Source organism: Styela clava, chromosome 1 (assembly GCF_964204865.1).
Source record: "Styela clava chromosome 1, kaStyClav1.hap1.2, whole genome shotgun sequence".
NCBI lineage: Eukaryota > Metazoa > Chordata > Ascidiacea > Stolidobranchia > Styelidae > Styela > Styela clava.
The window spans coordinates 19,581,290-19,609,172 of NC_135250.1; the positions used below are offsets into that span (position 1 = coordinate 19,581,290).

The 27,883-nt window shown below is 34.5% G+C and overlaps 40 non-coding genes across 40 annotated transcripts; all 40 read right to left on the reverse strand.

Moving 5' to 3' along the window:
* Window positions 1–10,539: 10,539 nt before the first annotated feature.
* Window positions 10,540–10,646, reverse strand: LOC144430346 (U6 spliceosomal RNA). Its single transcript, XR_013479476.1, has one exon. It is a non-coding gene; the product is annotated as a U6 spliceosomal RNA (small nuclear RNA).
* A 333-nt stretch (window positions 10,647–10,979) lies between these two features.
* LOC144430471 (U6 spliceosomal RNA) lies at window positions 10,980–11,088 on the reverse strand. Its single transcript, XR_013479553.1, has one exon. It is a non-coding gene; the product is annotated as a U6 spliceosomal RNA (small nuclear RNA).
* Window positions 11,089–11,419: 331 nt separating this feature from the next.
* Window positions 11,420–11,526, reverse strand: LOC144430509 (U6 spliceosomal RNA). Its single transcript, XR_013479580.1, has one exon. It is a non-coding gene; the product is annotated as a U6 spliceosomal RNA (small nuclear RNA).
* A 333-nt stretch (window positions 11,527–11,859) lies between these two features.
* LOC144429767 (U6 spliceosomal RNA) lies at window positions 11,860–11,966 on the reverse strand. Its single transcript, XR_013479068.1, has one exon. It is a non-coding gene; the product is annotated as a U6 spliceosomal RNA (small nuclear RNA).
* Window positions 11,967–12,299: 333 nt separating this feature from the next.
* Window positions 12,300–12,406, reverse strand: LOC144429835 (U6 spliceosomal RNA). The gene has a single exon (XR_013479096.1). It is a non-coding gene; the product is annotated as a U6 spliceosomal RNA (small nuclear RNA).
* Window positions 12,407–12,739: 333 nt separating this feature from the next.
* Window positions 12,740–12,848, reverse strand: LOC144429839 (U6 spliceosomal RNA). Its single transcript, XR_013479098.1, has one exon. It is a non-coding gene; the product is annotated as a U6 spliceosomal RNA (small nuclear RNA).
* Window positions 12,849–13,179: 331 nt separating this feature from the next.
* LOC144430138 (U6 spliceosomal RNA) lies at window positions 13,180–13,286 on the reverse strand. The gene has a single exon (XR_013479351.1). It is a non-coding gene; the product is annotated as a U6 spliceosomal RNA (small nuclear RNA).
* A 335-nt stretch (window positions 13,287–13,621) lies between these two features.
* Window positions 13,622–13,728, reverse strand: LOC144429582 (U6 spliceosomal RNA). The gene has a single exon (XR_013478880.1). It is a non-coding gene; the product is annotated as a U6 spliceosomal RNA (small nuclear RNA).
* A 332-nt stretch (window positions 13,729–14,060) lies between these two features.
* Window positions 14,061–14,167, reverse strand: LOC144429635 (U6 spliceosomal RNA). Its single transcript, XR_013478934.1, has one exon. It is a non-coding gene; the product is annotated as a U6 spliceosomal RNA (small nuclear RNA).
* Window positions 14,168–14,500: 333 nt separating this feature from the next.
* LOC144429805 (U6 spliceosomal RNA) lies at window positions 14,501–14,607 on the reverse strand. Its single transcript, XR_013479085.1, has one exon. It is a non-coding gene; the product is annotated as a U6 spliceosomal RNA (small nuclear RNA).
* Window positions 14,608–14,940: 333 nt separating this feature from the next.
* Window positions 14,941–15,046, reverse strand: LOC144430490 (U6 spliceosomal RNA). The gene has a single exon (XR_013479565.1). It is a non-coding gene; the product is annotated as a U6 spliceosomal RNA (small nuclear RNA).
* Window positions 15,047–15,379: 333 nt separating this feature from the next.
* LOC144430105 (U6 spliceosomal RNA) lies at window positions 15,380–15,486 on the reverse strand. The gene has a single exon (XR_013479344.1). It is a non-coding gene; the product is annotated as a U6 spliceosomal RNA (small nuclear RNA).
* A 335-nt stretch (window positions 15,487–15,821) lies between these two features.
* Window positions 15,822–15,928, reverse strand: LOC144430403 (U6 spliceosomal RNA). Its single transcript, XR_013479524.1, has one exon. It is a non-coding gene; the product is annotated as a U6 spliceosomal RNA (small nuclear RNA).
* Window positions 15,929–16,261: 333 nt separating this feature from the next.
* Window positions 16,262–16,368, reverse strand: LOC144429517 (U6 spliceosomal RNA). The gene has a single exon (XR_013478819.1). It is a non-coding gene; the product is annotated as a U6 spliceosomal RNA (small nuclear RNA).
* A 335-nt stretch (window positions 16,369–16,703) lies between these two features.
* On the reverse strand, window positions 16,704–16,810 carry LOC144430407 (U6 spliceosomal RNA). Its single transcript, XR_013479525.1, has one exon. It is a non-coding gene; the product is annotated as a U6 spliceosomal RNA (small nuclear RNA).
* A 333-nt stretch (window positions 16,811–17,143) lies between these two features.
* Window positions 17,144–17,250, reverse strand: LOC144429624 (U6 spliceosomal RNA). The gene has a single exon (XR_013478921.1). It is a non-coding gene; the product is annotated as a U6 spliceosomal RNA (small nuclear RNA).
* Window positions 17,251–17,583: 333 nt separating this feature from the next.
* On the reverse strand, window positions 17,584–17,690 carry LOC144429655 (U6 spliceosomal RNA). The gene has a single exon (XR_013478954.1). It is a non-coding gene; the product is annotated as a U6 spliceosomal RNA (small nuclear RNA).
* A 335-nt stretch (window positions 17,691–18,025) lies between these two features.
* On the reverse strand, window positions 18,026–18,132 carry LOC144430506 (U6 spliceosomal RNA). The gene has a single exon (XR_013479578.1). It is a non-coding gene; the product is annotated as a U6 spliceosomal RNA (small nuclear RNA).
* Window positions 18,133–18,465: 333 nt separating this feature from the next.
* LOC144430374 (U6 spliceosomal RNA) lies at window positions 18,466–18,572 on the reverse strand. The gene has a single exon (XR_013479500.1). It is a non-coding gene; the product is annotated as a U6 spliceosomal RNA (small nuclear RNA).
* A 335-nt stretch (window positions 18,573–18,907) lies between these two features.
* LOC144429544 (U6 spliceosomal RNA) lies at window positions 18,908–19,014 on the reverse strand. Its single transcript, XR_013478838.1, has one exon. It is a non-coding gene; the product is annotated as a U6 spliceosomal RNA (small nuclear RNA).
* A 335-nt stretch (window positions 19,015–19,349) lies between these two features.
* Window positions 19,350–19,456, reverse strand: LOC144429851 (U6 spliceosomal RNA). Its single transcript, XR_013479106.1, has one exon. It is a non-coding gene; the product is annotated as a U6 spliceosomal RNA (small nuclear RNA).
* A 333-nt stretch (window positions 19,457–19,789) lies between these two features.
* Window positions 19,790–19,896, reverse strand: LOC144429518 (U6 spliceosomal RNA). Its single transcript, XR_013478820.1, has one exon. It is a non-coding gene; the product is annotated as a U6 spliceosomal RNA (small nuclear RNA).
* Window positions 19,897–20,231: 335 nt separating this feature from the next.
* On the reverse strand, window positions 20,232–20,338 carry LOC144430415 (U6 spliceosomal RNA). The gene has a single exon (XR_013479529.1). It is a non-coding gene; the product is annotated as a U6 spliceosomal RNA (small nuclear RNA).
* A 333-nt stretch (window positions 20,339–20,671) lies between these two features.
* LOC144429567 (U6 spliceosomal RNA) lies at window positions 20,672–20,778 on the reverse strand. The gene has a single exon (XR_013478862.1). It is a non-coding gene; the product is annotated as a U6 spliceosomal RNA (small nuclear RNA).
* A 333-nt stretch (window positions 20,779–21,111) lies between these two features.
* LOC144429672 (U6 spliceosomal RNA) lies at window positions 21,112–21,218 on the reverse strand. The gene has a single exon (XR_013478968.1). It is a non-coding gene; the product is annotated as a U6 spliceosomal RNA (small nuclear RNA).
* Window positions 21,219–21,553: 335 nt separating this feature from the next.
* On the reverse strand, window positions 21,554–21,660 carry LOC144430504 (U6 spliceosomal RNA). The gene has a single exon (XR_013479577.1). It is a non-coding gene; the product is annotated as a U6 spliceosomal RNA (small nuclear RNA).
* Window positions 21,661–21,993: 333 nt separating this feature from the next.
* Window positions 21,994–22,100, reverse strand: LOC144430372 (U6 spliceosomal RNA). Its single transcript, XR_013479498.1, has one exon. It is a non-coding gene; the product is annotated as a U6 spliceosomal RNA (small nuclear RNA).
* A 335-nt stretch (window positions 22,101–22,435) lies between these two features.
* On the reverse strand, window positions 22,436–22,542 carry LOC144429673 (U6 spliceosomal RNA). The gene has a single exon (XR_013478970.1). It is a non-coding gene; the product is annotated as a U6 spliceosomal RNA (small nuclear RNA).
* Window positions 22,543–22,876: 334 nt separating this feature from the next.
* LOC144430491 (U6 spliceosomal RNA) lies at window positions 22,877–22,978 on the reverse strand. Its single transcript, XR_013479566.1, has one exon. It is a non-coding gene; the product is annotated as a U6 spliceosomal RNA (small nuclear RNA).
* A 335-nt stretch (window positions 22,979–23,313) lies between these two features.
* On the reverse strand, window positions 23,314–23,420 carry LOC144430434 (U6 spliceosomal RNA). The gene has a single exon (XR_013479540.1). It is a non-coding gene; the product is annotated as a U6 spliceosomal RNA (small nuclear RNA).
* Window positions 23,421–23,749: 329 nt separating this feature from the next.
* On the reverse strand, window positions 23,750–23,856 carry LOC144429951 (U6 spliceosomal RNA). Its single transcript, XR_013479195.1, has one exon. It is a non-coding gene; the product is annotated as a U6 spliceosomal RNA (small nuclear RNA).
* A 333-nt stretch (window positions 23,857–24,189) lies between these two features.
* On the reverse strand, window positions 24,190–24,296 carry LOC144430444 (U6 spliceosomal RNA). The gene has a single exon (XR_013479543.1). It is a non-coding gene; the product is annotated as a U6 spliceosomal RNA (small nuclear RNA).
* A 335-nt stretch (window positions 24,297–24,631) lies between these two features.
* LOC144430459 (U6 spliceosomal RNA) lies at window positions 24,632–24,738 on the reverse strand. The gene has a single exon (XR_013479549.1). It is a non-coding gene; the product is annotated as a U6 spliceosomal RNA (small nuclear RNA).
* A 333-nt stretch (window positions 24,739–25,071) lies between these two features.
* Window positions 25,072–25,178, reverse strand: LOC144429685 (U6 spliceosomal RNA). Its single transcript, XR_013478977.1, has one exon. It is a non-coding gene; the product is annotated as a U6 spliceosomal RNA (small nuclear RNA).
* Window positions 25,179–25,513: 335 nt separating this feature from the next.
* LOC144430388 (U6 spliceosomal RNA) lies at window positions 25,514–25,620 on the reverse strand. The gene has a single exon (XR_013479517.1). It is a non-coding gene; the product is annotated as a U6 spliceosomal RNA (small nuclear RNA).
* Window positions 25,621–25,949: 329 nt separating this feature from the next.
* LOC144429952 (U6 spliceosomal RNA) lies at window positions 25,950–26,056 on the reverse strand. The gene has a single exon (XR_013479196.1). It is a non-coding gene; the product is annotated as a U6 spliceosomal RNA (small nuclear RNA).
* A 333-nt stretch (window positions 26,057–26,389) lies between these two features.
* LOC144430447 (U6 spliceosomal RNA) lies at window positions 26,390–26,496 on the reverse strand. The gene has a single exon (XR_013479545.1). It is a non-coding gene; the product is annotated as a U6 spliceosomal RNA (small nuclear RNA).
* Window positions 26,497–26,831: 335 nt separating this feature from the next.
* On the reverse strand, window positions 26,832–26,938 carry LOC144430350 (U6 spliceosomal RNA). Its single transcript, XR_013479480.1, has one exon. It is a non-coding gene; the product is annotated as a U6 spliceosomal RNA (small nuclear RNA).
* A 257-nt stretch (window positions 26,939–27,195) lies between these two features.
* Window positions 27,196–27,302, reverse strand: LOC144429686 (U6 spliceosomal RNA). The gene has a single exon (XR_013478978.1). It is a non-coding gene; the product is annotated as a U6 spliceosomal RNA (small nuclear RNA).
* A 335-nt stretch (window positions 27,303–27,637) lies between these two features.
* On the reverse strand, window positions 27,638–27,744 carry LOC144430391 (U6 spliceosomal RNA). Its single transcript, XR_013479520.1, has one exon. It is a non-coding gene; the product is annotated as a U6 spliceosomal RNA (small nuclear RNA).
* Between the last annotated feature and the right edge of the window lie 139 nt (window positions 27,745–27,883).

Here is a 27,883-nt window from a genome sequence, read left to right on the forward strand (position 1 = left end):
CTGTTTTTAAGCGTTTTAGCAGGGTTATTGGTGTTTTTTGATGGTTTTTCACTGTTTTTAAGCGTTTTAGCAGGGATATTGGTGTTTTTTGACTGTTTTTCACTGTTTTTAAGCGTTTTAGCAGGGATATTGGTGTTTTTTGACGGTTTTTCACTGTTTTTAAGCGTTTTAGCAGGGTTATTGTTTTTTTTGACGGTTTTTCACTGTTTTTAAGCATTTTAGCAGGGTTATTGGTGTTTTTCGACGGTTTTTTACTGTTTTTAAGCGTTTTAGCAGGGTTATTGATGTTTTTTGACGGTTTTTCACTGTTTTTAAGCGTTTTAGCAGGGTTATTGGTGTTTTGACGGTTTTTCACTGTTTTTAAGCGTTTTAGCAGGGTTATTGGTGTTTTTTGACGGTTTTCCACTCTTTTTAAGCGTTTTAGCAGGGTTATTGGTGTTTTTTGAAGGTTTTTCACTGTTTTTAAGCGTTTTAGCAGGGTTATTGGTGTTTTTTGACGGTTTTTCACTGTTTTTAAGCGTTTTAGCAGGGTTATTGGTGTTTTTTGACGGTTTTTCACTGTTTTTAAGCGTTTTAGCAGGGATATTGGTGTTTTTCGACTGTTTTCCACTGTTTTTAAGCGTTTTAGCAGGGTTATTGGTGTTTTTTGACGGTTTTTCACTGTTTTTAAGCGTTTTAGCAGGGTTGTTGGTGTTTTTTGACGGTTTTTCACTGTTTTAAAGCGTTTTAGCAGGGTTATTGGTGTTTTTTGACGGTTTTTCACTGTTTTTAAGCGTTTTAGCAGGGTTATTGGTGTTTTTTGACGGTTTTTCACTGTTTTTAAGCGTTTTAGCAGGGTCATTGGTGTTTTTTGACGCTTTTTCACTGTTTTTAAGCGTTTTAGCAGGGTCATTGGTGGTTTTTGACGGTTTTTCACTGTTTTTAAGCGTTTTAGCAGGGTTATTGGTGTTTTTTGACGGTTTTTCACTGTTTTTAAGCCTTTTAGCAGGGTAATTAGTGTTTCTTGACGGTTTTTCACTGTTTTTAAGCGTTTTAGCAGGGTTATTGGTGTTTTTTGACGGTTTTTCACTGTTTTTAAGCGTATTAGCAGGGTTATTGGTGTTTTTTGACGGTTTTTCACTGTTTTTAAGCGTTTTAGCAGGGTTATTGGTGTTTTTTGACGGGTTTTCACTGTTTTTAAGCGTTTTAGCAGGGTTATTGTTGTTTTTTGACGGTTTTTCATTGTTTTTAAGCGTTTTGGCAGGGTTATTGGTGTTTTTTGACGGTTTTTCACTGTTTTTAAGCGTTTTAGCAGGGTTATTGGTGTTTTTTGACGGTTTTTCACTGTTTTTATGCGTTTTAGCAGGGTTATTGCTGTTTTTTGACGGTTTTTCACTGTTTTTAAGCGTTTTAGCAGGGTTATTGGTGTTTTTTGACGGTTTTTCACTGTTTTTAAGCGTTTTAGCAGGGTTATTGGTGTTTTTTGACAGTTTTTCACTGTTTTTAAACGTTTTAGCAGGGTTATTGGTGTTTTTTGACGGTTTTCACTGTTTTTAAGCGTTTTAGCAGGGTTATTGGTGTTTTTTGATGGTTTTTCACTGTTTTTAAGCGTTTTAGCAGGGTTATTGGTGTTTTTTGACTGTTTTTCACTGTTTTTAAGCGTTTTAGCAGGGTTATTGGTGTTTTTGGACGGTTTTTCACTGTTTTTAAGCGTTTTAGCAGGGATATTGGTGTTTTTTGACTGTTTTTCACTGTTTTTAAGCGTTTTAGCAGGGTTATTGTTTTTTTTGACGGTTTTTCACTGTTTTTCAGCATTTTAGCAGGGTTATTGGTGTTTTTTGACGGTTTTTTACTGTTTTTAAGCGTTTTAGCAGGGTTATTGGTGTTTTTTGACTGTTTTTCACTGTTTTTAAGCGTTTTAGCAGGGTTATTGGTGTTTTTGACGGTTTTTCACTTTTTCTAAGCGTTTTAGCAGGGTTATTGGTGTTTTTTGACGGTTTTCCACTCTTTTTAAGCGTTTTAGCAGGGTTATTGGTGTTTTTTGAAGGTTTTTCACTGTTTTTAAGCGTTTTAGCAGGGTTATTGGTGTTTTTTGACGGTTTTTCACTGTTTTTAAGCGTTTTAGCAGGGTTATTGGTGTTTTTTGACGGTTTTTCACTGTTTTTAAGCGTTTTAGCAGGTTATTGGTGTTTTTTGACGGTTTTTCACTGTTTTTAAGCGTTTTAGCAGGGTTATTGGTGTTTTTTGACTGTTTTCCACTGTTTTTAAGCGTTTTAGCAGGGTTATTGGTGTTTTTTGACGGTTTTTCACTGTTTTTAAGCGTTTCAGCGGGGTCATTGGTGTTTTTTGACGGTTTTTCACTGTTTTTAAGCGTTTTAGCAGGGTCATTGGTGTTTTTTGACGGTTTTTTCACTGTTTTTAAGCGTTTTAGCAGGGTTATTGGTGTTTTTTGACGGTTTTTTACTGTTTTTAAGCGTTTTAGCAGGGTTATTGGTATTTTTTGACGTTTTTCACTGTTTTTAAGCGTTTTAGCAGGGTTATTGGTTTTTTTTTGACGGTTTTTCACTGTTTTTAAGCGTTTTAGCACGTATATTGGTGTTTTTTGACTGTTTTTCACTGTTTTTAAGCGTTTTAGCAGGGTTATTGGTGTTTTTTGACGGTTTTTCACTGTTTTTAAGCGTTTTAGCAGGATTATTGGTGTTTTTTGACGGTTTTTCACTGTTTTTAAGCGTTTTAGCAGGGTTATTGGTGTTTTTTGACGGTTTTTCACTGTTTTTAAGCGTTTAGCAGGGTTATTGGTGTTTTTGACGGTTTTTCACTGTTTTTAAGCGTTTTAGCAGTGTTATTGGTGTTTTTGACGGTTTTTCACTGTTTTTAAGCGTTTTAGCAGGGTTATTGGTGTTTTTTGACGGTTTTCCACTCTTTTTAAGCGTTTTAGCAGGGTTATTGGTGTTTTTTGAAGGTGTTTCACTGTTTTTAAGCGTTTTAGCAGGGTTATTGGTGTTTTTTGACGGTTTTTCACTGTTTTTAAGCGTTTTAGCAGGGTTCTTGGTGTTTTTTGACGGTTTTTCACTGTTTTTAAGCGTTTTAGCAGGGTTATTGGTGTTTTTCGACGGTTTTTCACTGTTTTTAAGCGTTTTAGCAGGGATATTGGTGTTTTTTGACTGTTTTCCACTGTTTTTAAGCGTTTTAGCAGGGTTATTGGTGTTTTTTGACGGTTTTTCACTGTTTTCAAGCGTTTTAGCGGGGTCATTGGTGTTTTTTGACGGTTTTTCACTGTTTTTAAGCGTTTTAGCAGGGTCATTGGTGTTGTTTGACGGTTTTTTCACTGTTTTTAAGCGTTTTAGCAGGGTTATTGGTGTTTTTTGACGGTTTGTTACTGTTTTTAAGCGTTTTAGCAGGGTTATTGGTATTTTTTGACGATTTCACTGTTTTTAAGCGTTTTAGCAGGGTTATTGGTGTTTTTTGACGGTTTTTCACTGTTTTTAAGCGTTTTAGCAGGTATATTGGTGTTTTTTGACTGTTTTTCACTATTATTAAGCGTTTTAGCAGGGTTATTGGTGTTTTTTGACGGTTTTTCACTGTTTTTAAGCGTTTTAGCAGGATTATTGGTGTTTTTTGACGGTTTTTCACTGTTTTTAAGCGTTTTAGCAGGGTTATTGGTGTTTTTTGACGGTTTTTCACTGTTTTTAAGCGTTTTAGCAGGGTTATTGTTGTTTTTTGACGGTTTTTCACTGTTTTTAAGCGTATTAGCAGGGTTATTGGTGTTTTTTGACGGTTTTTCACTGCTTTTAAGCGTTTTAGCAGGGTTATTGGTGTTTTTTGACGGTTTTTCACTGTTTTTAAGCGTTTTAGCAGGGTTATTGGTGTTTTTTGACGGTTTTTCACTGTTTTTAAGAGTTTTAGCAGGATTATTGGTGTTTTTTGACGGTTTTTCACTGTTTTTAAGCATTTTAGCAGGGTCATTGGTGTTTTTTGACGGTTTTCCACTGTTTTTAAGCGTTTAGCAGGGTTATTGGTGTTTTTTGACGGTTTTTCACTGTTTTTAGGCGTTTTAGCAGTGTTATTGGTGTTTTTGACGGTTTTTCATTGTTTTTAAGCGTTTTAGCAGGGCTATTGGTGTTTTTTGACGGTTTTTCACTTTTTTTAAGCGTTTTAGCAGGGTCATTGGTGTTTTTTGACGGTTTTTCACTGTTTTTAAGCGTTTTAGCAGGGTCATTGGTGGTTTTTGACGGTTTTTCACTGTTTTTAAGCGTTTTAGCAGGGTCCTTGGTGTTTTTTGACGGTTTTTCACTGTTTTTGAGCGTTTTAGCAGGGTAATTAGTGTTTTTTGACTGTTTTTCACTGTTTTTAAGCGTTTTAGCAGGGTTATTGGTGTTTTTTGACGGTTTTTCACTGTTTTTAAGCGTATTAGCAGGGTTATTGGTGTTTTTTGACGGTTTTTCACTGTTTTTAAGCGTTTTAGCAGGGTTATTGGTGTTTTTTGACGGTTTTTCACTGTTTTCAAGCGTTTTAGCAGGGTTATTGTTGTTTTTTGACGGTTTTTCACTGTTTTTAAGCGTTTTAGCAGGGTTATTGGTGTTTTTTGACGGTTTTTCACTGTTTTTAAGCGTTTTAGCAGGGTTATTGGTGTTTTTGGGCGGTTTTTCACTGTTTTTAAGCGTTTTAGCAGGGTTATTGGTGTTTTTTGACGGTTTTTCACTGTTTTTAATCGTTTTAGCAGGGTTATTGGTGTTTTTTGACTGTTTTTCACTGTTTTTAAGCGTTTTAGCAGGGTTATTGGTGTTTTTTGACGGTTTTTCACTGTTTTTAAGCGTTTTAGCAGGGATATTGGTGTTTTTTGACTGTTTTTCACTGTTTTTAAGCGTTTTAGCAGGGTTATTGGGGTTTTTTGACGGTTTTTCACTGTTTTTAAGCGTTTTAGCGGGGTCATTGGTGTTTTTTGACGTTTTTTCAATGTTTTTAAGCGTTTTAGCAGGGTCATTGGTGTTTTTTGACAGTTTTTCACTGTTTTTAAGCGTTTTAGCAGGGTTATTGGTGTTTTTTGACGGTTTTTCACTGTTTTTAAGCGTTTTAGCAGGGTCATTGGTGTTTTTTGACGGTTTTTTACTGTTTCTAAGCGTTTTAGCAGGGTTATTGGTGTTTTTTGACTTTTTTCACTGTATTTAAGCGTTTTAGCAGGGTTATTGGTGTTTTTTGACGGTTTTTCACTGTTTTTTATGCGTTTTAGCAGGGATATTGGTGTTTTTTGACTGTTTTTCACTGTTTTTAAGCGTTTTAGCAGGGTTATTGGTGTTTTTTGACGGTTTTTCACTGTTTTTAGGCGTTTCAGCAAGATTATTGGTGTTTTTTGACGGTTTTTCACTGTTTTTAAGCGTTTTAGCAGGGTTATTGGTGTTTTTTGACGGGTTTTTTACTGTTTTTAAGCGTTTTAGCAGGGTTATTGGTGTTTTTTGACGGTTTTCCAATGTTTTTAAGCGTTTTAGCAGGGTTATTGGTGTTTTTTGACGGTTTTTCACTGTTTTGAAGCGTTTTAGCAGGGTTATTGATGTTTTTTGAAGGTTTTTCACTGTTTTTAAGCGCTTTAGCAGGGTTATTGGTGTTTTTTGTCGGTTTTTCACTGTTTTTAAGCGTTTTAGCGGGGTTATTGGTGTTTTCTGACTGTTTTTCACTGTTTTTACGCGTTTTAGCAGGGTTATTGGTGTTTTTTGACGGTTTTTCACTGTTTTTAAGCGTTTTAGCAGGGATATTGGTGTTTTTTGACTGTTTTTAACTGTTTTTAAGCGTTTTAGCAGGGTTATTGGTGTTTTTTGACGGTTTTCACTGTTTTTAAGCGTTTTAGCGGGGTCATTGGTGATTTTTGACGGTTTTTTACTGTTTTCAAGCGTTTTAGCAGGGTCATTGGTGTTTTTTGACGGTTTTTTCACTGTTTTTAAGCGTTTTAGCAGGGTTATTGGTGTTTTTTGACGGTTTTTTACTGTTTTTAAGCGTTTTAGCAGGGTTATTGGTGTTTTTTGACGTTTTTTACTGTTTTTAAGCGTTTTAGCAGGGTCATTGGTGTTTTTTGACGGTTTTTTCACTGTTTTTAAGCGTTTTAGCAGGGTTATTGGTGTTTTTTGACGGTTTTTTACTGTTTTTAAGCGTTTTAGCAGGGTTATTGGTGTATTTTGACGGTTTTTCACTGTTTTCAAGCGTTTTAGCAGGGTTATTGGTGTTTTTTGACGGTTTTTCACTGTTTTTAAGCGTATTAGCAGGGTTATTGGTGTTTTTTGACGGTTTTTCACTGTTTTTAGGCGTTTTAGCAGAATTATTGGTGTTTTTTGACGGTTTTTCACTGTTTTTAAGCGTTTTAGCAGGGTTATTGTTGTTTTTTGACTGTTTTTCACTGTTTTTAAGCGTTTTAGCAGGGTTATTGGTGTTTTTTGACGGTTTTTCAATGTTTTTAAGCGTTTTAGCAGGGCTATTGGTGTTTTTTGACGGTTTTTCACTTTTTTTAAGCGTTTTAGCAGCGTCATTGGTGTTTTTTGACGGTTTTTCACTGTTTTTAAGCGTTTTAGCAGGGTCATTGGTGGTTTTTGACGGTTTTTCACTGTTTTTAAGCGTTTTAGCAGGGTCCTTGGTGTTTTTTGACGGTTTTTCACTGTTTTTGAGCGTTTTAGCAGGGTAATTAGTGTTTTTTGACTGTTTTTCACTGTTTTTAGGCGTTTTAGCAGTGTTATTGGTGTTTTTGACGGTTTTTCATTGTTTTTAAGCGTTTTAGCAGGGCTATTGGTGTTTTTTGACGGTTTTTCACTTTTTTTAAGCGTTTTAGCAGGGTCATTGGTGTTTTTTGACGGTTTTTCACTGTTTTTAAGCGTTTTAGCAGGGTCATTGGTGGTTTTTGACGGTTTTTCACTGTTTTTAAGCGTTTTAGCAGGGTCCTTGGTGTTTTTTGATGGTTTTTCACTGTTTTTGAGCGTTTTAGCAGGGTAATTAGTGTTTTTTGACTGTTTTTCACTGTTTTTAAGCGTTTTAGCAGGGTTATTGGTGTTTTTTGACGGTTTTTCACTGTTTTTAAGCGTATTAGCAGGGTTATTGGTGTTTTTTGACGGTTTTTCACTGTTTTTAAGCGTTTTAGCAGGGTTATTGGTGTTTTTTGACGGTTTTTCACTGTTTTCAAGCGTTTTAGCAGGGTTATTGTTGTTTTTTGACGGTTTTTCACTGTTTTTAAGCGTTTTAGCAGGGTTATTGGTGTTTTTTGACGGTTTTTCACTGTTTTTAAGCGTTTTAGCAGGGTTATTGGTGTTTTTGGGCGGTTTTTCACTGTTTTTAAGCGTTTTAGCAGGGTTATTGGTGTTTTTTGACGGTTTTTCACTGTTTTTAATCGTTTTAGCAGGGTTATTGGTGTTTTTTGACTGTTTTTCACTGTTTTTAAGCGTTTTAGCAGGGTTATTGGTGTTTTTTGACGGTTTTTCACTGTTTTTAAGCGTTTTAGCAGGGATATTGGTGTTTTTTGACTGTTTTTCACTGTTTTTAAGCGTTTTAGCAGGGTTATTGGGGTTTTTTGACGGTTTTTCACTGTTTTTAAGCGTTTTAGCGGGGTCATTGGTGTTTTTTGACGTTTTTTCAATGTTTTTAAGCGTTTTAGCAGGGTCATTGGTGTTTTTTGACAGTTTTTCACTGTTTTTAAGCGTTTTAGCAGGGTTATTGGTGTTTTTTGACGGTTTTTCACTGTTTTTAAGCGTTTTAGCAGGGTCATTGGTGTTTTTTGACGGTTTTTTACTGTTTCTAAGCGTTTTAGCAGGGTTATTGGTGTTTTTTGACGTTTTTCACTGTATTTAAGCGTTTTAGCAGGGTTATTGGTGTTTTTTGACGGTTTTTCACTGTTTTTTATGCGTTTTAGCAGGGATATTGGTGTTTTTTGACTGTTTTTCACTGTTTTTAAGCGTTTTAGCAGGGTTATTGGTGTTTTTTGACGGTTTTTCACTGTTTTTAGGCGTTTAAGCAATATTATTGGTGTTTTTTGACGGTTTTTCACTGTTTTTAAGCGTTTTAGCAGGGTTATTGGTGTTTTTTGACGGGTTTTTTACTGTTTTTAAGCGTTTTAGCAGGGTTATTGGTGTTTTTTGACGGTTTTCCAATGTTTTTAAGCGTTTTAGCAGGGTTATTGGTGTTTTTTGACGGTTTTTCACTGTTTTGAAGCGTTTTAGCAGGGTTATTGATGTTTTTTGAAGGTTTTTCACTGTTTTTAAGCGCTTTAGCAGGGTTATTGGTGTTTTTTGTCGGTTTTTCACTGTTTTTAAGCGTTTTAGCGGGGTTATTGGTGTTTTCTGACTGTTTTTCACTGTTTTTACGCGTTTTAGCAGGGTTATTGGTGTTTTTTGACGGTTTTTCACTGTTTTTAAGCGTTTTAGCAGGGATATTGGTGTTTTTTGAATGTTTTTAACTGTTTTTAAGCGTTTTAGCAGGGTTATTGGTGTTTTTTGACGGTTTTCACTGTTTTTAAGCGTTTTAGCGGGGTCATTGGTGATTTTTGACGGTTTTTTACTGTTTTTAAGCGTTTTAGCAGGGTCATTGGTGTTTTTTGACGGTTTTTTCACTGTTTTTAAGCGTTTTAGCAGGGTTATTGGTGTTTTTTGACGGTTTTTTACTGTTTTTAAGCGTTTTAGCAGGGTTATTGGTGTTTTTTGACGTTTTTTACTGTTTTTAAGCGTTTTAGCAGGGTCATTGGTGTTTTTTGACGGTTTTTTCACTGTTTTTAAGCGTTTTAGCAGAGTTATTGGTGTTTTTTGACGGTTTTTTACTGTTTTTAAGCGTTTTAGCAGGGTTATTGGTGTATTTTGACGGTTTTTCACTGTTTTCAAGCGTTTTAGCAGGGTTATTGGTGTTTTTTGACGGTTTTTCACTGTTTTTAAGCGTATTAGCAGGGTTATTGGTGTTTTTTGACGGTTTTTCACTGTTTTTAGGCGTTTTAGCAGAATTATTGGTGTTTTTTGACGGTTTTTCACTGTTTTTAAGCGTTTTAGCAGGGTTATTGTTGTTTTTTGACTGTTTTCACTGTTTTTAAGCGTTTTAGCAGGGTTATTGGTGTTTTTTGACGGTTTTTCAATGTTTTTAAGCGTTTTAGCAGGGTTATTGGTGTTTTTTGACGGTTTTTCACTGTTTTTAAGCGTTTTAGCAGGGTTATTGTTGTTTTTTGACGGTTTTTCACTGTTTTTAAGCGTTTTAGCAGGGTTATTGGTGTTTTTTGACGGTTTTTCACTGTTTTTAAGCGTTTTAGCAGGGTTATTGGTGTTTTTTGACGGTTTTTCACTGTTTTTAAGCGTTTTAGCAGGGTTATTGGTGTTTTTTGACGGTTTTTCACTGTTTTTAAGCGTTTTAGCAGGGTTATTGGTGTTTTTTGACGGTTTTTCACTGTTTTTAAGCGTTTTAGCAGGGTTATTGGTGTTTTTTGACTGTTTTTCACTGTTTTTAAGCGTTTTAGCAGGGTTATTGGTGTTTTTTGACGGTTTTTCACTGTTTTTAAGCGTTTTAGCAGGGATATTGGTGTTTTTTGACTGTTTTTCACTGTTTTTAAGCGTTTTAGCAGGGTTATTGGTGTTTTGTGACGGTTTTTCACTGTTTTTAAGCGTTTTAGCTGGGTTATTGGTGTTTTTTGACGGTTTTTTACTGTTGTTAAGCGTTTTAGCAGGGTTATTGGTGTTTTTTGACGGTTTTTCACTGTTTTTAAGCGTTTTAGCATGGTTATTGGTGTTTTTTGACGTTTTTCAATGTTTTTAAGCGTTTTAGCAGGGTTATTGGTGTTTTTTGACGGTTTTTCACTGTTTTTAAGCGTTTTAGCAGGGTTATTGGTGTTTTTTGACGGTTTTTCACTGTTTTTAAGCGTTTTAGCAGGGTTATTGGTGTTTTTGTAGGTTTTTCCCAGTTTTTAAGCGTTTTAGCAGGGTTATTGGTGTTTTTTGGCGGTTTTTCACTGTTTTTAAGCGTTTTAGCAGGGTTATTGGTGTTTTTTGACGGTTTTTCACTGTTTTTAAGCGTTTTAGCAGGGTTATTGGTGTTTTTTGACGGTTTTTCACTGTTTTTAAGCGTTTTAGCAGGGATATTGATGTTTTTTGACGGTTTTTCACTGTTTTTGAGCGTTTTAGCGGGGTCATTGGTGTTTTTTGACGGTTTTTCACTGTTTTTAAGCGTTTTAGCAGGGTCATTGGTGTTTTTTGACGGTTTTTCACTGTTTTTAAGCGTTTTAGCAGAGTTATTGGTGTTTTTTGACGGGTTTTAACTGTTTTTAAGCGTTTTAGCGGGGTTATTGGTATTTTTTGACGTTTTTCACTGTTTTTAAGGGTTTTAGCAGGGATATTGGTGTTTTTGGACTGTTTTTCACTGTTTTTAAGCGTTTTAGCAGGGTTATTGGTGTTTTTTGACGGGTTTTCACTGTTTTTAAGCGTTTTAGCAGGATTATTGGTGTTTTTTGACCGTTTTTCACTGTTTTTAAGCGTTTTAGCAGGGTTATTAGACAGAGATTGAACTGTTAGTAATATTCCACTTTTTTCCTGAAATTGATTGAAATTAGAGATTTCCCACAAAATAGAGGAACGCTTCACGATTGTGCGTGCCATCCTTGCCCAGGGGCCATGCTAATCTTCTGTGTATCGTTCCATTTTTTTCACACGTACACTCGAAAGTAGTACACTCCACACACTCCCAGTGGTCGTATATGTACGTAGTAATTAGAAGTCAAATATCTATTATGGTGGCTGTAATAGTAGTAGCAAAACGTTTCCTTCGAAATGACCATTGCTTGAAGGTATTTAATTTAAATACGATATGTCTGTTTAAGAGGAGAAACAAACCGTAATATATAATATTACCATTGATTGAAAGTTTATAACTTAGACTTACCACTCATCGATTCATACTTTTTAGACAAATATTCAAATTAACTGGTTTAATTTAACAGAGTTTGAACTGTTAGTAATATTCCACTTTTTTCCTGAAATTGAGTGAAATTAGAGATTTCCCACAAGAAAGAGGAGCGCTTCATGATCGTGCATGTCATCTTTGCGCAGGGGACATGCTAATTTTCTCTGTATCGCTCAATTTTTTTCATATGTACACTGGAAAGTAGTATACTCCACACACTCCGAGTGGTCGTATATGTACGCAGTAATTAGAATTCAAATATCTATTATGGTGGCTGTAATAGTAGTAGCAAAATGTTTCCACCGAAATTACCATTGGTTGAAGGTATTTAATTTAAATACGATATGTCTGTTTAAGAGAAGAAACAAACCGTAATATATAATATTACCATTGATTGAAAGTTTATAACTTAGACTTACCACTCATCGATTCATACTTTTTAGACAAATATTCAAATTCACTGGTGTAATTAAACAGAGATTGAAATTTTAGTAATATTCCACTTTTTTCCTGAAATTGAGTGAAATTAGAGATTTCCCACAAAATAGAGGAACGCTTCACGATTGTGCGTGCCATCCTTACCAAGGGGCCATTCTAATCTTCCATGTATCGTTCCATTTTTTTCATAAGTACACTCGAAAGTAGTACACTCCACACACTCCCAGTGGTCGTATATGTACGTAGAAATTAGAAGTCAAATATCTATTATGGTGGCTGTGATAGTAGTAGAAAAATGTTTCCTCCGAAATTACCATTGGTTGAAGGTATTTAATTTAAATACGATATGTCTGTTTAAGAGGAGAAACAAACCGTTATATATGATATTACCATCGATTGAAAGTTTATAACTTGGAATTTTCACTCATCGATTCATACTTTTTAGAGAAATAGTCAAATTAACTGGTTTAATTGAACAGAGATTAAACTGTTAGTAGTATTCCACATTTTTCGTAAAATTTATTAAAATTAGAGATTTCCCACAAAATAGAGAAACGCTTTACGATTGTGCGTGTCATCCTTGCGCAGGGGCCATGCTAATCTTCTCTGCATCGTTCCAATTTTTTAATATGTACACTCGAAAGTAGTACACTACACACACTCCCAGTGGTCGTATATGTACGTAGTAATTAGAAGTCAAATATCTAATATGGTGGCTGTAATAGTAGTAGCAAAATATTTCCTCCGAAATGACCATTGGTTTAAGGTATTTAATTTAAATACGATATGTCTGTTTAAAAGGAGAAACAAACCGTTATATATGATATTACCATCGATTGAAAGTTTATAACTTGGAATTTCCACTCATCGATTCATACTTTTTAGACAAATAGTCAAATTAACTGGTTTAATTGAACAGAGATTGAACTGTTAGTAATATTCCACTTTTTTCCTGAAATTGAGTGAAATTAGAGATTTCCCACAAAAAAGAGGAACGCTTCACGATTGTGCGTGTCATCCTTGCGCAGGGGACATGCTAATCTTCTCTGTATCGCTCAAATTTTTTCATATGTACACTCGATAGTATTACACTCCACACACTCCCAGTGGTCGTATATGTACGTAGTAATTAGAAGTCAAATATCTATTATGGTGGCTGTAATAGTAGTAGCAAAATGTTTCCTCCGAAATGACCATTCGTTGAAGGTATTTTATTTAAATACGATATGTCTGTTTAAGAGGAGAAACAAACCGTTATATATGATATTACCATCGATTGAAAGTTTATAACTTGGAATTTCCACTCATCAATTCATACTTTTTAGACAAATAGTCAAATTAACTGGTTTAATGGAACAGAGATTGAACTGTTAGTAATATTCCACTTTTTTCCTGAATTTGAGTGAAATTAGAGATTTCCCACAAAAAAGAGGAACGCTTCACGATCGTGCGTGTCATCCTTGCGCAGGGGACATGCTAATCTTCTCTGTATCGCTCAAATTTTTTCATATGTATACTCGATAGTAGTACACTCCACACACTCCCAGTGGTCGTATATGTACGTAGTAATTAGAAGTCAAATATCTATTATGGTGGCTGTAATAGTAGTAGCAAAATGTTTCCTCCGAAATGACCATTCGTTGAAGGTATTTTATTTAAATACGATATGTCTGTTTAAGAGGAGAAACAAATCGGTATATATGATATTACCATCGATTGAAAGTTTATAATTTGGGCTTTTTTCTCATCAATTCATACTTTTTAGACAAATAGTCAAATTCACTGATGTAATTAAACAGAGATTGAACTGTTAGTAATATTCCACTTTTTTCCTGAAATTGATTGAAATTAGAGATTTCCCACAAAATAGAGAAACGCTTCACGATTGTGCGTGTCATCCTTGCCCAGGGGCCATGCTAATCTTCTGTGTATCGTTCCATTTTTTTCATACGTACACTCGAAAGTAGTACACTCCACACACTCCCAGTGGTCGTATATGTACGTAGTAATTAGAAGTCAAATATCTATTATGGTGGCTGTAATAGTAGTAGCAAAACGTTTCCTTCGAAATGACCATTGGTTGAAGGTATTTAATTTAAATACGATATGTCTGTTTAGGAGGAGAAGCAAAAACCGGTATATATGATATTACCGTCGATTGAAAGTTTATAACTTGGGATTTTTACTCATCGATTCATACTTTTTAGACAAATAGTTAAATTCACCTGTGTAATTAAACAGAGATTGAACTGTTAGTAATATTCCACTTTTTTCCTGAAATTGAGTGAAATTAAAGATTTCCCACAAAACAGAGGAACGCTTCACGATTGTGCGTGTCATCCTTGCGCAGGGGCCATGCTAATCTTCTCTGTATCGTTCCAATTTTCTCATATGTACACTCGAAAGTAGTACACTCCACACACTCCCAGTGGTCGTATATGTATGTAGTAATTAGAAGTCAAATATCTATTATGGTGGCTGTAATAGTAGTAGCCAAATGTTTCCTCCGAAATTACCATTGGTTGAAGGTATTTAATTTAAATACGATATGTCTTTTTAAGAGGAGAAACAAACCGTTATATATGATATTACCATCGATTGAAATTTTATACTTGGAATTTTCACTCATCGATTCATACTTTTTAGAGAAATAGTCAAATTAACTGGTTTAATTGAACAGAGATTGAACTGTTAGTAATATTCCACTTATTTCGTAAAATTTATTAAAATTAGAGATTTCCCACAAAATAGAGGAACGCTTCACGATTGTGCGTGTCATCCCTGCGCAGGGGCCATGCTAATCTTCTCTGTATCGTTCCAATTTTTTCATATGTACACTCGAAAGTAGTACACTCCACACACTCCCAGTGGTCGTATATGTACGTAGTAATTAGAAGTCAAATATCTATTATGGTGGCTGTAATAGTAGTAGCAAAATGTTTCCTCCGAAATTACCATTGGTTGAAGGTATTTAATTTAAATACGATATGTCTGTTTAAGAGGAGAAACAAACCGTTATATATGATATTACCATCGATTGGAAGTTTATAACTTGGAATTTTCACTCATCGATTCATACTTTTTAGACAAATAGTCAAATTAACTGGTTTAATTGAACAGAGATTGAACTGTTTGTAATATTCCACTTTTTTCCTGAAATTGAGTGAAATTAGAGATTTCCCACAAGAAAGAGGAACGCTTCACGATTGTGCGTGTCATCCTTGCGCAGGGGACATGCTAATCTTCTCTGTATCGCTCAAATTTTTTCATATGTACACTCGAAAGTAGTACACTCCACAAACTCCGAGTGGTCGTATATGTACGTAGTAATTAGAAGTCAAATATCTATTATGGTGGCTGTAATAGTAGTAGCAAAATGTTTCCTCCGAAATGACCATTCGTTAAAGGTATTTTATTTAAATACGATATGTCTGCTTAAGAGGAGAAACAAATCCGTATATATGATATTACCATGGATTGAAAGTTTATAATTTGGGCTTTTTTCTCATCAATTCATACTTTTTAGACAAATAGTCAAATTCACTGATGTAATTAAACAGAGATTGAACTGTTAGTAATATTCCACTTTTTTCCTTAAATTGAGTGAAATTAGAGATTTCCCACAAAATAGAGGAACGCTTCACGATTGTGCGTGCCATCCTTGCCCAGGGGACATGTTAATCTTCTCTGTATCGCTCAAATTTTTCATACGTACACTCGAAAGTAGTACACTCCACACACTCCCAGTGGTCGTATATGTACGTAGTAATTAGAAGTCAAATATCTATTATGGTGGCTGTACTAGTAGTAGCAAAATATTTCCTCCGAAATGACCATTGGTTGAAGGTATTTTATTTAAATACGATATGTCTGTTTAAGAGGAGAAACAAACCGTTATATATGATATTATCATCGATTGAAAGTTTATAACTTGGAATTTTCACTCATCGATTCATACTTTTTAGACAAATAGTCAAATTAACTGGTTTAATTGAACAGAGATTGAACTGTTAGTAATATTCCACTTTTTTCCTGAAATTGAGTGAAATTAAAGATTTCTCACAAAACAGAGGAACGCTTCATGATCGTGCGTGTCATCTTTGCGCAGGGGCCATGCTAATCTTTTCTGTATCGTCCCAATTTTTTCATATGTACACTCGAATGTAGTACACTCCACACACTCCCAGTGGTCGTATATGTACGTAGTAATTAGAAGTCAAATATCTATTATGGTGGCTGTATTAGTAGTAGCAAAATGTTTCCTCCGAAATTACCATTGGTTGAAGGTATTTAATTTAAATACAATATGTCTGTTTAAGAGAAGAAACAAACCGGTATATATGATATTACCATCGATTGAATGTTTATAATTTGGGCTTTTTATTCAACAATTCATACTTTTTGGACAAATAGTCGAATTCACTGGTGTAATTAAACAGAGATTGAACACTCTTAGTAATATTCCACTTTTTTCCTGAAATTGAGTGAAATTAGAGATTTCCCACAAAATAGAGGAACGCGCCGCGATTGTGCGTGCCATCCTTGCCCAGGGGCCATGCTAATCTTCCCTGTATCGTTCCATTTTTTTTATAAGTACACTCGAAAGTAGTACACTCCACACACTTCCAGTGGTCGTATATGTACGTAGTAATTAGAAGTCAAATATCTATTATGGTGGCTGTAATAGTAGTAGCAAAATGTTTCCTCCGAAATTACCATTGGTTGAAGGTATTTAATTTAAATACGATATGTCTGTTTAAGAGGGGAAACAAACCGTTATATATGATATTACCATCGATTGAAAGTTTATAACTTGGAATTTTCACTCATCGATTCATACTTTTTAGACAAATAGTCAAATCAACTGGTTTAATTGAAAAGAGATTGAACTGTTAGTAATATTCCACTTTTTTTGTAAAATTTATTAAAATTAGAGATTTCCCACAAAATAGAGGAACGCTTCACGATTGTGCGTGTCATCCTTGCGCAGGGGCCATGCTAATCTTCTCTGTATCGTTCCAATTTTTTCATATGTACACTCGAAAGTAGTACACTTCACACACTCCCAGTGGTCGTATATGTACGTAGTAATTAGAAGTCAAATATCTATTATGGTGGCTGTATTAGTAGTAGCAAAATGTTTCCTCCGAAATTACCATTGGTTGAAGGTATTTAATTTAAATACAATATGTCTGTTTAAGAGAAGAAACAAACCGGTATATATGATATTACCATCGATTGAAAGTTTATAATTTGGGCTTTTTATTCAACAATTCATACTTTTTGGACAAAGAGTCGAATTCACTGGTGTAATTAAACAGAGATTGAACACTCTTAGTAATATTCCACTTTTTTCCTGAAATTGAGTGAAATTAGAGATTTCCCACAAAATAGAGGAACGCGCCGCGATTGTGCGTGCCATCCTTGCCCAGGGGCCATGCTAATCTTCCCTGTATCGTTCCATTTTTTTTATAAGTACACTCGAAAGTAGTACACTCCACACACTTCCAGTGGTCGTATATGTACGTAGTAATTAGAAGTCAAATATCTATTATGGTGGCTGTAATAGTAGTAGCAAAATGTTTCCTCCGAAATTACCATTGGTTGAAGGTATTTAATTTAAATACGATATGTCTGTTTAAGAGGGGAAACAAACCGTTATATATGATATTACCATCGATTGAAAGTTTATAACTTGGAATTTTCACTCATCGATTCATACTTTTTAGACAAATAGTCAAATCAACTGGTTTAATTGAAAAGAGATTGAACTGTTAGTAATATTCCACTTTTTTTGTAAAATTTATTAAAATTAGAGATTTCCCACAAAATAGAGGAACGCTTCACGATTGTGCGTGCCATCCTTGCGCAGGGGCCATGCTAATCTTCTCTGTATCGTTCCAATTTTTTCATATGTACACTCAAAAGTAGTACACTACACACACTCCAAGTGGTCGTATATGTACGTAGTAATTAGAAGTCAAATATCTATTATGGTGGCTGTAAAAGTAGTAGCAAAATATTTCATCCGAAATTACCATTGGTTGAAGGTATTTAATTTAAATACGATATGTCTGTTTAAGAGGAGAAACAAACCGTTATATATGATATTACCATTGATTGAAAGTTTATAACTTAGACTTTTCACTCATCGATTCATACTTTTTAGACAAATAGTCAAATTAACTGGTTTAATTGAACAAAGTTTGAACTGTTAGTAATATTTCACTTTTTTCGTAAAATTTATTGAAATTAGAGATTTCCCCAAAAAAAGAGGAACGCTTCACGATTGTGCGTGTCATCCTTGCGCAGGGGCCATGCTAATCTTTTCTGTATCGTCCCAATTTTTTCATATGTACACTCGAATGTAGTACACTCCACACACTCCCAGCGGTCGTATATGTACGTAGTAATTAGAAGTCAAATATCTATTATGGTGGCTGTATTAGTAGTAGCAAAATGTTTCCTCCGAAATTACCATTGGTTGAAGGTATTTAATTTAAATACGATATGTCTGTTTAAGAGGAGAAACAAACCGGTATATATGATATTACCATCGATTGTAAGTTTATAATTTGGGCTTTTTATTCAACAATTCATACTTTTTGGACAAATAGTCGAATTCACTGGTGTAATTAAACAGAGATTGAACACTCTTAGTAAAATTCCACTTTTTTCCTGAAATTGAGTGAAATTAGAGATTTCCCACCAAATAGAGGAACGCGCCGCGATTGTGCGTGCCATCCTTGAACAGGGGCCATGCTAATCTTCCCTATATCGTTCCATTTTTTTCATAAGTACACTCGAAAGTAGTACACTCCACACACTTCCAGTGGTCGTATATGTACGTAGTAATTAGAAGTCAAATATCTATTATGGTGGCTGTAATAGTAGTAGCAAAATGATTCCTCCGAAATTACCATTGGTTGAAGGTATTTAATTTAAATACGATATGTCTGTTTAAGAGGAGAAACAAACCGTTATATATGATATTACCATCGATTGAAAGTTTATAACTTGGAATTTTCACTCATCGATTCATACTTTTTAGACAAATAGTCAAATTAACTGGTTTAATTGAACAGAGATTGAACTGTTAGTAATATTCCACTTTTTTTGTAAAATTTATTAAAATTAGAGATTTCCCACAAATTAGAGGAACGCTTCTCGATTGTGCGTGCCATCCTTGCCCAGGGGCCATGCTAATCTTCTGTGTATCGTTCCACTTTCTTCATACGTACACTCGAAAGTAGTACACTCCACACACTCCCAGTAGTCGTATATGTACGTAGTTATTAGAAGTCAAATATCTATTATGGTGGCTGTAATAGTAGTAATAAAACGTTTCCTTCGAAATGACCATTGGTTGAAGGTATATAATTTAAATACGATATGTCTGTTTAAGAGGAGAAGCAAAAACCGGTATATATGATATTACCGTCGATTGAAAGTTTATAACTTGGGATTTTTACTCATCGATTCATAATTTTTAGACAAATAGTCAAATTAACCGGTGTAATTAAACAGAGATTGAACTGTTAGTAATATTCCACTTTTTTCCTGAAATTGAGTGAAATTAAAGATTTCCCACAAAACAGAGGAACGCTTCACGATTGTGCGTGTCATCCTTGCGCAGGGGCCATGCTAATCTTCTCTGTATCGTTCCAATTTTTTCATATGTACACTCGAAAGTAGTACACTCCACACACTCCCAGTGGTCGTATATCTATGTAGTAATTAGAAGGCAAATATCTATTATGGTGGCTGTAATAGTAGTAGCAAAATGTTTCATCCGAAATTACCATTGGTTGAAGGTATTTAATTTAAATACGATATGTCTGTTTAAGAGGGGAAACAAACCGTTATATATGATATTACCATTGATTGAAAGTTTATAATTTGGGCTTTTTATTCAACAATTCATACTTTTTGGACAAATAGTCGAATTCACTGGTGTAATTAAACAGAGATTGAACACTCTTAATAATATTCCACTTTTTTCCTGAAATTGAGTGAAATTAGAGATTTCCCACAAAAAAGAGGAGCGCTTCACGATTGTGCGTGTCATCCTTGCGCAGGGGACATGCTAATCTTCTCTGTATCGCTCAATTTTTTTCATATGTACACTCGAAAGTAGTACACTCCACACACTCCGAGTGGTCGTATATGTACGTAGTAATTAAAAGTCAAATATCTATTATGGTGGCTGTAATAGTAGTAGCAAAATGTTTCCTCCGAAATTACCATTGGTTGAAGGTATTTAATTTAAATACAATATGTCTGTTTAAGAGAAGAAACAAACCGGTATATATGATATTACCATCGATTGAAAGTTTATAATTTGGAATTTTCACTCATCGATTCATACTTTTTAGACAAATAGTCAAATCAACTGGTTTAATTGAAAAGAGATTGAACTGTTAGTAATATTCCACTTTTTTTGTAAAATTTATTAAAATTAGAGATTTCCCACAAAATAGAGGAACGCTTCACGATTGTGCGTGTCATCCTTGCGCAGGGGCCATGCTAATCTTCTCTGTATCGTTCCAATTTTTTCATATGTACACTCGAAAGTAGTACACTTCACACACTCCCAGTGGTCGTATATGTACGTAGTAATTAGAAGTCAAATATCTATTATGGTGGCTGTATTAGTAGTAGCAAAATGTTTCCTCCGAAATTACCATTGGTTGAAGGTATTTAATTTAAATACAATATGTCTGTTTAAGAGAAGAAACAAACCGGTATATATGATATTACCATCGATTGAAAGTTTATAATTTGGACTTTTTATTCAACAATTCATACTTTTTGGACAAATAGTCGAATTCACTGGTGTAATTAAACAGAGATTGAACACTCTTAGTAATATTCCACTTTTTTCCTGGAATTGAGTGAAATTAGAGATTTCCCACAAAATAGAGGAACGCGCCGCGATTGTGCGTGCCATCCTTGCCCAGGGGCCATGCTAATCTTCCCTGTATCGTTCCATTTTTTTTATAAGTACACTCGAAAGTAGTACACTCCACACACTTCCAGTGGTCGTATATGTACGTAGTAATTAGAAGTCGAATATCTATTATGGTGGCTGTAATAGTAGTAGCAAAATGTTTCCTCCGAAATTACCATTGGTTGAAGGTATTTAATTTAAATACGATATGTCTGTTTAAGAGGGGAAACAAACCGTTATATATGATATTACCATCGATTGAAAGTTTATAACTTGGAATTTTCACTCATCGATTCATACTTTTTAGACAAATAGTCAAATCAACTGGTTTAATTGAAAAGAGATTGAACTGTTAGTAATATTCCACTTTTTTTGTAAAATTTATTAAAATTAGAGATTTCCCACAAAATAGAGGAACGCTTCACGATTGTGCGTGTCATCCTTGCGCAGGGGCCATGCTAATCTTCTCTGTATCGTTCCAATTTTTTCATATGTACACTCAAAAGTAGTACACTACACACACTCCAAGTGGTCGTATATGTACGTAGTAATTAGAAGTCAAATATCTATTATGGTGGCTGTAAAAGTAGTAGCAAAATATTTCATCCGAAATTACCATTGGTTGAAGGTATTTAATTTAAATACGATATGTCTGTTTAAGAGGAGAAACAAACCGTTATATATGATATTACCATTGATTGAAAGTTTATAACTTAGACTTTTCACTCATCGATTCATACTTTTTAGACAAATAGTCAAATTAACTGGTTTAATTGAACAAAGTTTGAACTGTTAGTAATATTTCACTTTTTTCGTAAAATTTATTGAAATTAGAGATTTCCCCAAAAAAAGAGGAACGCTTCACGATTGTGCGTGTCATCCTTGCGCAGGGGCCATGCTAATCTTTTCTGTATCGTCCCAATTTTTTCATATGTACATTCGAATGTAGTACACTCCACACACTCCCAGCGGTCGTATATGTACGTAGTTATTAGAAGTCAAATATCTATTATGGTGGCTGTATTAGTAGTAGCAAAATGTTTCCTCCGAAATTACCATTGGTTGAAGGTATTTAATTTAAATACGATATGTCTGTTTAAGAGGAGAAACAAACCGGTATATATGATATTACCATCGATTGTAAGTTTATAATTTGGGCTTTTTATTCAACAATTCATACTTTTTGGACAAATAGTCGAATTCACTGGTGTAATTAAACAGAGATTGAACACTCTTAGTAATATTCCACTTTTTTCCTGAAATTGAGTGAAATTAGAGATTTCCCACCAAATAGAGGAACGCGCCGCGATTGGGCGTGCCATCCTTGACCAGGGGCCATGCTAATCTTCCCTGTATCGTTCCATTTTTTTCATAAGTACACTCGAAAGTAGTACACTCCACACACTTCCAGTGGTCGTATATGTACGTAGTAATTAGAAGTCAAATATCTATTATGGTGGCTGTAATAGTAGTAGCAAAATGATTCCTCCGAAATTACCATTGGTTGAAGGTATTTAATTTAAATACGATATGTCTGTTTAAGAGGGGAAACAACCCGTTATATATGATATTACCATCGATTGAAAGTTTATAACTTGGAATTTTCACTCATCGATTCATACTTTTTAGACAAATAGTCAAATTAACTGGTTTAATTGAACAGAGATTGAACTGTTAGTAATATTCCACTTTTTTTGTAAAATTTATTAAAATTAGAGATTTCCCACAAATTAGAGGAACGCTTCTCGATTGTGCGTGCCATCCTTGCCCAGGGGCCATGCTAATCTTCTGTGTATCGTTCCATTTTCTTCATACGTACACTCGAAAGTAGTACACTCCACACACTCCCAGTGGTCGTATATGTACGTAGTTATTAGAAGTCAAATATCTATTATGGTGGCTGTAATAGTAGTAATAAAACGTTTCCTTCGAAATGACCATTGGTTGAAGGTATATAATTTAAATACGATATGTCTGTTTAAGAGGAGAAGCAAAAACCGGTATATATGATATTACCGTCGATTGAAAGTTTATAACTTGGGATTTTTACTCATCGATTCATAATTTTTAGACAAATAGTCAAATTCACCGGTGTAATTAAACAGAGATTGAACTGTTAGTAATATTCCACTTTTTTCCTGAAATTGAGTGAAATTAAAGATTTCCCACAAAACAGAGGAACGCTTCACGATTGTGCGTGTCATCCTTGCGCAGGGGCCATGCTAATCTTCTCTGTTTCCTTCCAATTTTTTCATATGTACACTCGAAAGTAGTACACTCCACACACTCCCAGTGGTCGTATATGTATGTAGTAATTAGAAGGCAAATATCTGTTATGGTGGCTGTAATAGTAGTAGCAAAATGTTTCATCCGAAATTACCATTGGTTGAAGGTATTTAATTTAAATACGATATGTCTGTTTAAGAGGGGAAACAAACCGTTATATATGATATTACCATTGATTGAAAGTTTATAACTTAGACTTTTCACTCATCGATTCATACTTTTTAGACAAATAGTCAAATTAACTGGTTTAATTGAACAAAGTTTGAACTGTTAGTAATATTTCACTTTTTTCGTAAAATTTATTGAAATTAGAGATTTCCCCAAAAAAAAAAGGAACGCTTCACGATTGTGCGTGTCATAGCAGGGGCCATGCTAATCTTTTCTGTATCGTCCCAATTTTTTCATACGTACACTCGAATGTAGTACACTCCACACACTCCCAGTGGTCGTATATGTACGTAGTAATTAGAAGTCAAATATCTATTATGGTGGCTGTATTAGTAGTAGCAAAATGTTTCCTCCGAAATTACCATTGGTTGAAGGTATTTAATTTAAATACGATATGTCTGTTTAAGAGGAGAAACAAACCGGTATATATGATATTACCATCGACTGAAAGTTTATAATTTGGGCTTTTTATTCAACAATTCATACTTTTTGGACAAATAGTCAAACTCACTGGTGTAATTAAACAGAGATTGAACACTCTTAGTAATATTCCACTTTTTTCCTGAAATTGAGTGAAATTAGAGATTTCCCACAAAATAGAGGAACGCGCCGCGATTGTGCGTGCCATCCTTGCCCAGGGGCCATGCTAATCTTCCCTGTATCGTTCCATTTTTTTCATAAGTACACTCAAAAGTAGTACACTCCACACACTTCCAGTGGTCGTATATGTACGTAGTAATTAGAAGTCAAATATCTATTATGGTGGCTGTAATAGTAGTAGCAAAATGTTTACTCCGAAATTACCATTGGTTGAAGGTATTTAATTTAAATACGATATGTCTGTTTAAAGAAACAAACCGTTATATATGATATTACCATCGATTGAAAGTTTATAACTTGGAATTTTCACTCATCGATTCATACTTTTTAGACAAATAGTCAAATTAACTGGTGTAATTGAACAGTGATTGAACTGTTAGTAATATTCCACTTTTTTCGTAAAATTTATTAAAATTAGAGATTTCCCACAAAATAGAGGAAGGCTTCACGATTGTGCGTGTCATCCTTGCGCAGGGGCCATGCTAATCTTCTCAGTATTGCTCCAATTTTTTCCTATGTACACTCAAAAGTAGTACACTCCACACACTCCCAGTGGTCGTATATGTGCGTAGTAATTAGAAGTCAAATATCTATTATGGTGGCTGTTATAGTAGTAGCAAAATGTTTCCACCGAAATTACCATTGGTTGAAGGTATTTTATTTAAATACGATATGTCTGTTTAAGAGGAGAAACAAATCGGTATATATGATATTACCATCGATTGAAAGTTTATAATTTATGCTTTTTTCTCATCAATTCATACTTTTTAGACAAATAGTCAAATTCACTGATGTAATTAAACAGAGATTGAACTGTTAGTAATATTCCACTTTTTTCCTGAAATTGAGTGAAATTAGAGATTTCCCACAAAATAGAGGAACGCTACACGATTGTGCGTGCCATCCTTGCCCAGGGGCCATGCTAATCTTCTGTGTATCGTTCCATTTTCTTCATACGTACACTCGAAAGTAGTACACTCCACACACTCCCAGTGGTCGTATATGTACGTAGTTATTAGAAGTCAAATATCTATTATGGTGGCTGTAATAGTAGTAGCAAAACGTTTCCTTCGAAATGAGCATTGGTTGAAGGTATTTAATTTAAATACGATATGTCTGTTTAAGAGGAGAAGCAAAAACCGGTATATATGATATTACCGTCGATTGAAAGTTTATAATTTATGCTTTTTTCTCATCAATTCATACTTTTTAGACAAATAGTCAAATTCACTGATGTAATTAAACAGAGATTGAACTGTTAGTAATATTCCACTTTTTTCCTGAAATTGAGTGAAATTAGAGATTTCCCACAAAATAGGGGAACGCTTCACGATTGTGCGTGCCATCCTTGCCCAGTGGCCATGCTAATCTTCTGTGTATCGTTCCATTTTCTTCATACGTACACTCGAAAGTAGTACACTCCACACACTCCCAGTGGTCGTATATGTATGTAGTAATTAGAAGTCAAATATCTATTATGGTGGCTGTAATAGTAGTAGCAAAATGTTTCATCCGAAATTACCATTGGTTGAAGGTATTTAATTTAAATACGATATGTCTGTTTAAGAGGAGAAACAAACCGTTATATATGATATTACCATTGATTGAAAGTTTATAACTTAGACTTTTCACTCATCGATTCATACTTTTTAGACAAATAGTCAAATTAACTGGTTTAATTGAACAAAGTTTGAACTGTTAGTAATATTTCACTTTTTTCGTAAAATTTATTGAAATTAGAGATTTCCCCAAAAAAAAAGGAACGCTTCACGATTGTGCGTGTCATCCTTGCGCAGGGGCCATGCTAATCTTTTCTGTATCGTCCCAATTTTTTCATACGTACACTCGAATGTAGTACACTCCACACACTCCCAGTGGTCGTATATGTACGTAGTAATTAGAAGTCAAATATCTATTATGGTGGCTGTATTAGTAGTAGCAAAATGTTTCCTCCGAAATTACCATTGGTTGAAGGTATTTAATTTAAATACGATATGTCTGTTTAAGAGGAGAAACAAACCGGTATATATGATATTACCATCGACTGAAAGTTTATAATTTGGGCTTTTTATTCAACAATTCATACTTTTTGGACAAATAGTCAAACTCACTGGTGTAATTAAACAGAGATTGAACACTCTTAGTAATATTCCACTTTTTTCCTGAAATTGAGTGAAATTAGAGATTTCCCACAAAATAGGGGAACGCGCCGCGATTGTGCGTGCCATCCTTGCCCAGGGGCCATGCTAATCTTCCCTGTATCGTTCCATTTTTTTCATAAGTACACTCGAAAGTAGTACACTCCACACACTTCCAGTGGTCGTATATGTACGTAGTAATTAGAAGTCAAATATCTATTATGGTGGCTGTAATAGTAGTAGCAAAATGTTTACTCCGAAATTACCATTGGTTGAAGGTATTTAATTTAAATACGATATGTCTGTTTAAAGAAACAAACCGTTATATATGATATTACCATCGATTGAAAGTTTATAACTTGGAATTTTCACTCATCGATTCATACTTTTTAGACAAATAGTCAAATTAACTGGTGTAATTGAACAGTGATTGAACTGTTAGTAATATTCCACTTTTTTCGTAAAATTTATTAAAATTAGAGATTTCCCACAAAATAGAGGAAGGCTTCACGATTGTGCGTGTCATCCTTGCGCAGGGGCCATGCTAATCTTCTCAGTATTGCTCCAATTTTTTCCTATGTACACTCAAAAGTAGTACACTCCACACACTCCCAGTGGTCGTATATGTGCGTAGTAATTAGAAGTCAAATATCTATTATGGTGGCTGTAATAGTAGTAGCAAAATGTTTCCACCGAAATTACCATTGGTTGAAGGTATTTTATTTAAATACGATATGTCTGTTTAAGAGGAGAAACAAATCGGTATATATGATATTACCATCGATTGAAAGTTTATAATTTATGCTTTTTTCTCATCAATTCATACTTTTTAGACAAATAGTCAAATTCACTGATGTAATTAAACAGAGATTGAACTGTTAGTAATATTCCACTTTTTTCCTGAAATTGAGTGAAATTAGAGATTTCCCACAAAATAGAGGAACGCTACACGATTGTGCGTGCCATCCTTGCCCAGGGGCCATGCTAATCTTCTGTGTATCGTTCCATTTTCTTCATACGTACACTCGAAAGTAGTACACTCCACACACTCCCAGTGGTCGTATATGTACGTAGTTATTAGAAGTCAAATATCTATTATGGTGGCTGTAATAGTAGTAGCAAAACGTTTCCTTCGAAATGAGCATTGGTTGAAGGTATTTAATTTAAATACGATATGTCTGTTTAAGAGGAGAAGCAAAAACCGGTATATATGATATTACCGTCGATTGAAAGTTTATAATTTATGCTTTTTTCTCATCAATTCATACTTTTTAGACAAATAGTCAAATTCACTGATGTAATTAAACAGAGATTGAACTGTTAGTAATATTCCACTTTTTTCCTGAAATTGAGTGAAATTAGAGATTTCCCACAAAATAGGGGAACGCTTCACGATTGTGCGTGCCATCCTTGCCCAGGGGCCATGCTAATCTTCTGTGTATCGTTCCATTTTCTTCATACGTACACTCGAAAGTAGTACACTCCACACACTCCCAGTGGTCGTATATGTATGTAGTAATTAGAAGTCAAATATCTATTATGGTGGCTGTAATAGTAGTAGCAAAATGTTTCATCCGAAATTACCATTGATTGAAAGTTTATAACTTAGACTTTTCACTCATCGATTCATACTTTTTAGACAAATAGTCAAATTAACTGGTTTAATTGAACAAAGTTTGAACTGTTAGTAATATTTCACTTTTTTCGTAAAATTTATTGAAATTAGAGATTTCCCCAAAAAAAAAGGAACGCTTCACGATTGTGCGTGTCATCCTTGCGCAGGGGCCATGCTAATCTTTTCTGTATCGTCCCAATTTTTTCATACGTACACTCGAATGTAGTACACTCCACACACTCCCAGTGGTCGTATATGTACGTAGTAATTAGAAGTCAAATATCTATTATGGTGGCTGTATTAGTAGTAGCAAAATGTTTCCTCCGAAATTACCATTGGTTGAAGGTATTTAATTTAAATACGATATGTCTGTTTAAGAGGAGAAACAAACCGGTATATATGATATTACCATCGACTGAAAGTTTATAATTTGGGCTTTTTATTCAACAATTCATACTTTTTGGACAAATAGTCAAACTCACTGGTGTAATTAAACAGAGATTGAACACTCTTAGTAATATTCCACTTTTTTCCTGAAATTGAGTGAAATTAGAGATTTCCCACAAAATAGGGGAACGCGCCGCGATTGTGCGTGCCATCCTTGCCCAGGGGCCATGCTAATCTTCCCTGTATCGTTCCATTTTTTTCATAAGTACACTCGAAAGTAGTACACTCCACACACTTCCAGTGGTCGTATATGTACGTAGTAATTAGAAGTCAAATATCTATTATGGTGGCTGTAATAGTAGTAGCAAAATGTTTACTCCGAAATTACCATTGGTTGAAGGTATTTAATTTAAATACGATATG